Source organism: Mustelus asterias, chromosome 6 (assembly GCF_964213995.1).
Source record: "Mustelus asterias chromosome 6, sMusAst1.hap1.1, whole genome shotgun sequence".
Taxonomy (NCBI): domain Eukaryota; kingdom Metazoa; phylum Chordata; class Chondrichthyes; order Carcharhiniformes; family Triakidae; genus Mustelus; species Mustelus asterias.
Window position 1 is genome coordinate 42,587,808 of NC_135806.1, and position 7,761 is coordinate 42,595,568.

Consider the following 7,761-nt stretch of genomic DNA (forward strand, 5'->3'; position numbering starts at 1 on the left):
TGGACTTAATGCAAATAATAAAGTTAATATCAAATGTTCAAGTTTGGTTTTAATTTCTATAAATAAATTTCATCAGGCTTATAAGCTAACATGTACTTTGACAAACTTCATACTCTTATTTTTGCTCAATACTCATTGAATATGCCTTCATGGAACTGTATGGAAGCTTTCGGTCATCAACATCTCATATGTTCCTTCATTTAGCAATAAAGAAGGAACAAAGATTAAACAAAGCTTCCTCCACTAACTCCACAATATATAGATGTTTAAAAAATGATTACACAAGAGTTCTTTCAAGAACCTAAACTCACATTAGATGTCAGGTTTGTGAACTGCTCATGTTTGGCTGCTGTGATTAGTGGCATCAACTAAACCTGGAGTGAGCCTTTATCTTCACACCCTTTTCATCTGGAGTAGAAGATACAGACTGTCCTGATGAACAGAGACTGGAGCTCTTGCTCTGAATTCTGTGTGGCATTGCATTTGGCAGGTGTTGGTGCCCACCCCCCACCAACACCCACCTCATTATATAGGTTGTGAGTGTGCATAAAAACCTCCTACTATGTAGGGCTAAGCATCCTATTAACTGGTATAAAGATGGTTATAGCGATGGGAGGTGCATTCATGTTGAAGCCTGCCAGACTGTTAATCATCCTGTGAATCCTTCTGCCACATTAAGTTATTCTCCAAGCTAAGAATGGTAGAAAATGAAAACAACAACATAACCCCTTTAATAAAGTTATGCCATTGTTATCACATCCAGTATGAATTGTTCTTTGTCTTCCAATGTGCAAAACAGGGATGATCAGCCTTGGTTGGCAATTTGTTCAACAGTCAATAGTAGCATTAGGTTTATAAATGGCTGCCTGTATCGAGCAAAAAATACTGTGTTTCACTCACAGGTCAAAAGTCAACCACTGGAACTATTTTGATTTAGTTTCCCAGCCAATTGTGACATAAACCAAATCGTGTACAGAATATGCTGGGAAGTTAACAAAATACTTTTCCCAAAATAAATTCAAATCGGTTACATAATAAATATTTGTGGAATATACTTTCTGTGCTCATTGAAGCTTATAGGCTTGGGATGAATTCATAGCACACTCCACTGAAATTCCTTGGTCGGTAAGATTTCAAAATGTTTATTTATTGGACTTTTTGTATAGGGCAGAGACACTGGTCATACAGGATGATCTTATGCGTACATGTGCGAATATTAATGACTTTACTGCTGAACTCAAAAAATGTTAGCTTTGTTCATTTCTCGTTACTTCTTTTTTATTAAGATGTTATCATGTTGAAACTGCCGACAGTGGAGCACCAATACCAATGCAATGAAGTGGTGGTCTGTCAGTTTGAGCCCACCATCCCCAATGTACTGACTCACCATAATTCGGCAGAGGTGGTAGGCTACTTCATGCATGAAAGGAGAGAAAAATCAGAGGGAGGCCAGCTTTGGGGAGTCTTGAGTTTTGACCATCTCCTATAAGCCGGTTTAGGATGGCTTTGGGATTTGCCTGGTAAAGAATTGTCTTTGCGTTTTGGCCTTAGTGATGGGATAGATGGGGAAGTCATGGAAGAAGCGAAATAACTGAGAAAACAGAGTTATTGTCACATAATGTAAATAGAATAAACCTTACTGTTCTTGTATTCTGCATACATGATCATTATATCAAATGTGCAATAGTAAAGATGCACAATATAATTTATTTGTTACTGCTGCAGTCATAAAACACTGACTATTGTGCTGATCATTATTCCAACAAATTGCTAATTAGATATAATTTAGACTAAGTCTAAGAAAGACTAACAAATTGTTCTGTATGCAATGTTCAAGTAAAAAATATCTTCGGTACTCTGCTTGTTTCAGCTTTCCAGATCATGGACATTTTTCTGTAATGTTAAATGTGCTTGAACATCTAATAGATATTGATCAGAAATTCAACAGGGAAGTGATCATTCTGTGAGGGATAGCTTCAGGGACTCATATTATGAAACAAAGTAAACAAAGTAGGAAAAGTATTATGATTTATTTAGGGTATTTTTATGGTGTAACTGTTGCACTGCTCCAAGAAAAAGGAGGAAACTCCATGCTTGCTCTCACAATAAATTTTAGCCTGTGACTACAAGGAGATACTGAGCAGAGTTCATGTGATTCTGCACAAGATAGGAGTAAATGAAAGAAAGGGGCATTATGGGACAGTTTCAGGTAATTCCTTAGTATGGGCTTATATTCCACAGTGAATGGGATTCAAATTTTTGTGTTGAAAATGTTCATTTTTTTATTACATTTTGGATAGATGGTTAATTTTCCTATCTGGAAATTTACATTACAAATTAAAACTCCTCTTCCATTATCATATCTATTGATTTAAAGTCATGTTTTTTTCTAGTCTATGGCATTATTCTGTTTGATGACTGCTGGATATCTCCAAGCCCATAATCTTAATTGGAATATTCTTGTGCTAGTATATTTATGTTTAATCTTATTATTTGTCCATCTACTTTATTTCTATGTAATTTCCTTTAATGTTTTGCAGAAATGTAATTTAAGAGTGAATGACACTTACCCTACATTTTACACTAGAATTATGTTTGTTGCATATTTAATCTCCTGTCAGATAGCTTTTTTTTGACTGTGATGGACAGGCAAAATCTTTTTTTTAAACATTGTATTTGAATCTGAATTAATAGTTTTTGTCAGAGAACAAATTAGTCCCATTTGTTGTCTTACTATGGAGTGCAAGGTTTCAGAATCATTTGTAGAAGGTCAGTCCACTCTTTCATACTGTTACATCATGACACGTCAAAGAAGTCAGTGACTAGCCGCTGTATGCATGTTAATTAGTGTTACCATGGAAAAGCAAGAAATTCAAACAAAAACATATGATTTGGCTCTTCTCCATTGATTCCTACATAATGAGTTATTAGCTCCAGTTAGGCTAACTAAGGGATGCATAATTCCTGAAAGCCAACTCCAGTCTTGCATCAGCAAAGGCCATGAATAGGATATCTAAATGGCCTAGTTTTTAATGTGGAGAGAACATAACCAATAATATGTGTATCGGAACCAAAGGTTTAAAAATGTAATTTTATGTTTGAAAATATATTCATCTGTTAATGAAATCATAAATAGATATAATTGATCTTGGATCTGCTGCTTATTGGAAATAACTGAGATGCTCTGAGCTTAATTGTTAGTCTTTGGAATGCCAATCCAGTTCTGGCCCCAAAGAATGTCCAGGCCAATGATTGCTTGGTGCAATGTCTTGATCATAATGAAACAACAACTTACATTTATATAGCATGTTTAACATAGCAAACAACCAATTACACAATAAGATTAATATTAATACATATGATGATTTTTTTTCACCAGCCATAGAAGGAGATTTCAAAAGTATGACTTCTCAGGATGAACAGAAATTGGCCAAAGTAGCTTTTAAGTAGAGAGTTAAAAGAGGAGAAATGGGTAGAGAGGCAGGGTGGGTTAGAAAGGGAATTCCATAACATAGGGCCAAAGCATGGTTATGAATATTGAAGCAATAAAAATCGAGGGTGCACAGGAGGCCAGCATTGGAGGAGCCCAAAGGCTTGTCGGACTAGAAGAGGTTGCAAAGATACAGAGAGGGAGGCCATGGAGGAATTTGAAAACAACTTTGAGGATAACTAAGGCACTGTCAGAGTCACAGCTGGTGTAGGTCAGCAATATAGGAAATACATTTTAAACTGAAGCAAATTAAGGATGATGAAACATATCTCACTGTAGGTGCAACTGCACTGAAATATTGTGGGTGAAAGTATTGTGGGGTGGTCGGGTTGCAGACATAATATGTAGAAAAATGAATTTTAACATTTTCCACAGCATCTTAATCTGGCCAAAGTAAAGCATTTAAACCGTCAGTAGTATATTTATTAATGTTCGATGTGTTTATATATATTTCATTGTGAATCTGAGATAATGGAACTATAACAATTGTAACTATCGAGCACAAATTGCTTACAGTGACATGAAGACATTCCAATATCGACACATACAGGACGTGAAATTAAAACACACTGAGCAGGGTATCCCGCCAGTTTTGTCTTCACGCTACTAGAAATTACTACTAAGAATGTGACTATCACGTTTATCTTGCAATTTATTGACTAGGTGTAAGAGGTTATCCCAACTATGCTCTCCAGGTGACTCGGGTTCATTATTCTTCTTTTTCAGGGCGATGTAAATCTATATATTTCAGTTACAATCATCACCTCTGGTACTGTTCCTAGTCCCCCGTCAAGAAAATTCCCAATGGAAACACTGCAGCAGACCAAAAGTCACATTAGCGCCTAAATCATTGGTCCAGTTATTTTTTTTGAAATTGAGTTTTCTCCTGAAAGTTTCACTACAGCTAGCGGAGTAGAGATCGGTGCAATCTTGTAAAAACAGTGCTAGATTTGTGTGATAGGTAGGCATTCGGGGCAAATTCCAAGTGAACGATAACGATTGTCAACCCTTGAATTTAGGACTTTACATATTACCCCTCCGGCTCCAAACTAACAGTCCTGATATTTTCAGTTACCTTTCCCAAACCTCCCATCGAGGTCATTGAATCATCAACATTTGAACTAACGAACTCCATCAGATAAATGTGAAATTTTCTGGTTTTTGGTTTCATCAACCACAAAACAGCAAAACATGAATGCACCCACATTTTGGAAAGGAATAAGAGATAAGTGCATTTTTATATCCCTGCGCTAACTGGGCTATTCTAGAGGAACTGGTGGCCAAACTCACACGGCTGAGAGAGTGGTCTGGACAGCTGATTAAAACCGACCGCCTGACTGGCTCCAAATTCTTCACAAATTTAAACAGCTTGTTGAAAATTATAATTCTTCGAATGACCGTTTGTGAAAATTCTAATCTAGCCAAGTTGTGAGTCGGGTCATTGTTTTTTTTAGCGATACCCGTTTAAAGTTTTGAACAAACAGTTAAGGCTATGAACGCTGTAAACGGTGAGGTGCAGTGTGAAAACGCTGGTCAGCTAAAAACAGAAAAAAAGTTATTTTTTATATTGATAGCCGAACAATTGATATGCGGGACAGAGACAGCATGAGTTTTACTTCAGTGTCATTGAGCTGGTAAATGTTGATTCTAAAGGTTAATTCTGGGCACAGTTATGTATGCTAACCGTTTTGTCCCGCTTCATAACAATTGCTTGTTGAGGAATGAAAAGAAACAGTGAGGGTAGTGATTTCATGTAATTAGTGTGGGGTGATTTCAGTAAGAAAACTAAACATAATACATTTTAATGTGGAGTGTACTAATGATGCACAACTCATTATTAAGCACATTCCAGATATTTATAACCCATTCATATATTTTGAGTACTCGTTTTAAACAGTATTTCACAGTTTACAGCGGGAGACATTTGTCCTCGAACATTGTATCAAAATACAAATGGATTGTAAGGATCTTGGGGTTGAGTAACTTCGTAAAACCCTAATTTTAACCATATTCGTATGAATTGTGTACATAGAATATTCCCCATGTGTTCACTAAGTCGAGGTAATTTCCATGTTTTGTGACCTTGGGCACAACCGAAAATCTAGGAGCCGTTCGGAGCCAGGATTTGTACTTTGTGAGAATGTCAAAGAGTGGGAAAAATGAAATTGATTCACAACTAAAATGACAGCAGACCTGGTCACTTCTTTCCTGTGTTCGGAGTTAGCTTGGAAGGTTACAATGCAACTTGTATGTTTTTACCCTCCATTAAATTGCTCCTTCACTTGTCAGGGAGCAAACACCCGGCCGTCTTCAGCAATTGTGTTGGTTTTATGCTATTAATAGCATTGTTAAACGTGAATGACCCCAAGATAAAGGGCAGGTATCTCCCTTCAAATTTTTCAGAAAGAATTATTTTTAACTTTTTAACAGTATTAGCTTTATAAAGTTTAGCCGCACCTCCCCATTTGCCTGATCAGATCATTTCAAACAAGCAGCGGCCAGCATCTGAGAGTTCGATTTAGTGTGTTACAATTAATATCTGATCGGTTCTGAAACTTGCAAACACCGTGTTTCCGTGGCAATTGCCTAATAACTGTTTTCGATTATTCGATGAAGAGTATAATAATTTTATCTAACTGAAACAAATTGTTTTAGATGACCCAGATTTAAGCGGCGATCCTGCCGAGCCTCACCTGTTTCAGTTTATTGATGAATATCAACATTTAAATTCACAATTGAGACACATCACCTGAAGTGTTTTAAGCTGGAATAATAACAGGTATAAACGCGGAAATATAGGGGATACTGTCCTCTCTGTTTTCAATCCCCTGGATTTCACCTAAAAAAAACCGATTTGACTTAACAGAACGCACGCTAGAATCGAGGAATAGAGCTTACCGGCAACCCTTTGCATAAAACAGAGCACATGTTCTGAACTACAGCCCTTTAGCCTTGTGCAACTATTTTTTAAAGTGCCATTTTTGTACATAAACATTCCTGGCGGACTACCTGGCCCTTTCCAACATGTATATGTAAACTGTCAGAGAATTGAAGAACATTGGTTGATTTAGCCTATAAAAGCGTTTTCCGCTTTCCCATGAAACTACATCCATATATAACGAGTTTGCTTTTGGGCAGCGTTGTAGGTAAAATATAGCGAACACGGGACAGTTGCAAGCAGTGCCAATCTGACCCAGGTGCCAGTCATGTGAGTTCGTATTTAATTCAAATCACTGCCATGCAAACAAATAGAAACCCACATTTGTTATATAACAGAGAGACGGGACAGTGATCAAGTTGTGCTGGGGTCATCGGGTTAACGGTGAAGTGCGGTGGGAGCTGTGCATCTGTGGTACCAATGTGTGTGATTACCTGTCTGGAAGCAAGTGCTGCAACCCTCTCACCCCCGCACCCCAACATTGGCACAGTTACAGAGTAAAAAGGCTGGAGAGAGACATACGGCAAATTTGTTTCTCTTTCTATCTGTAAGTACAGTAATCAGTTAAGAGTTTCCTCATAGAATGTGGTCATATCCAGAAAAGCGTTTTTTTTACCATTAAGAACGTATCTTATTTGCACATTTCACCACTTGTGTGAGAAAAGGGAAGGGGGAGGGGCATCCCGTTTATAACATAACTCCCCTCCAATGAAAAGAGAATCAATTCGATACAATTTGTAAACATCCTTCGCTGCGTTTGAGGAATAAACAGAGAGCAGGCAAATGAGAGCACTGAATTTACTCATTTCAGGGGGTGGGGGTACTGACTTTGTTTTTGTTTCATTACTGCTCCTGAGCTGTAATTAAAACTATTTGGTACATTTCTCGAGGCAGACTGAGGAGGGAGGGGTAAACAGAGGGTGAAGCGATGGGAAAAGGCTTTAATTATTCAGAATGTTAGAGAGTAATGCTTTGGTCGGCGTGTGATGCAGTGTTTCCGAATCCCCCCTCCTCGCACTGTGTAAAATATTTGCAGATGGCCAAGCATTGTAATCGGACAGATTCGCAAGCTAAAATCAGGGGGCTTGGAGGCGAGAAAGATAACGCCAAAGTTACCAAGACTCATAGGTGGGGGTGGTTTGTCCGGCAGCTGTAAGAGTTTCACTTTCTTTTCGCTGTGTCGCAGGGGGACTTGGCGATTTTTTTCTCTCTCTCTAAAGGCGAACAGGACATGATCTCACATGTAGCGAGCTCTTTTAGTTCCTTAATCATTTCACGGTTTGTTCAGAGCCTTTTCTCCACCTAAAACGTTTAGTTTCGGATCAATGGGCAG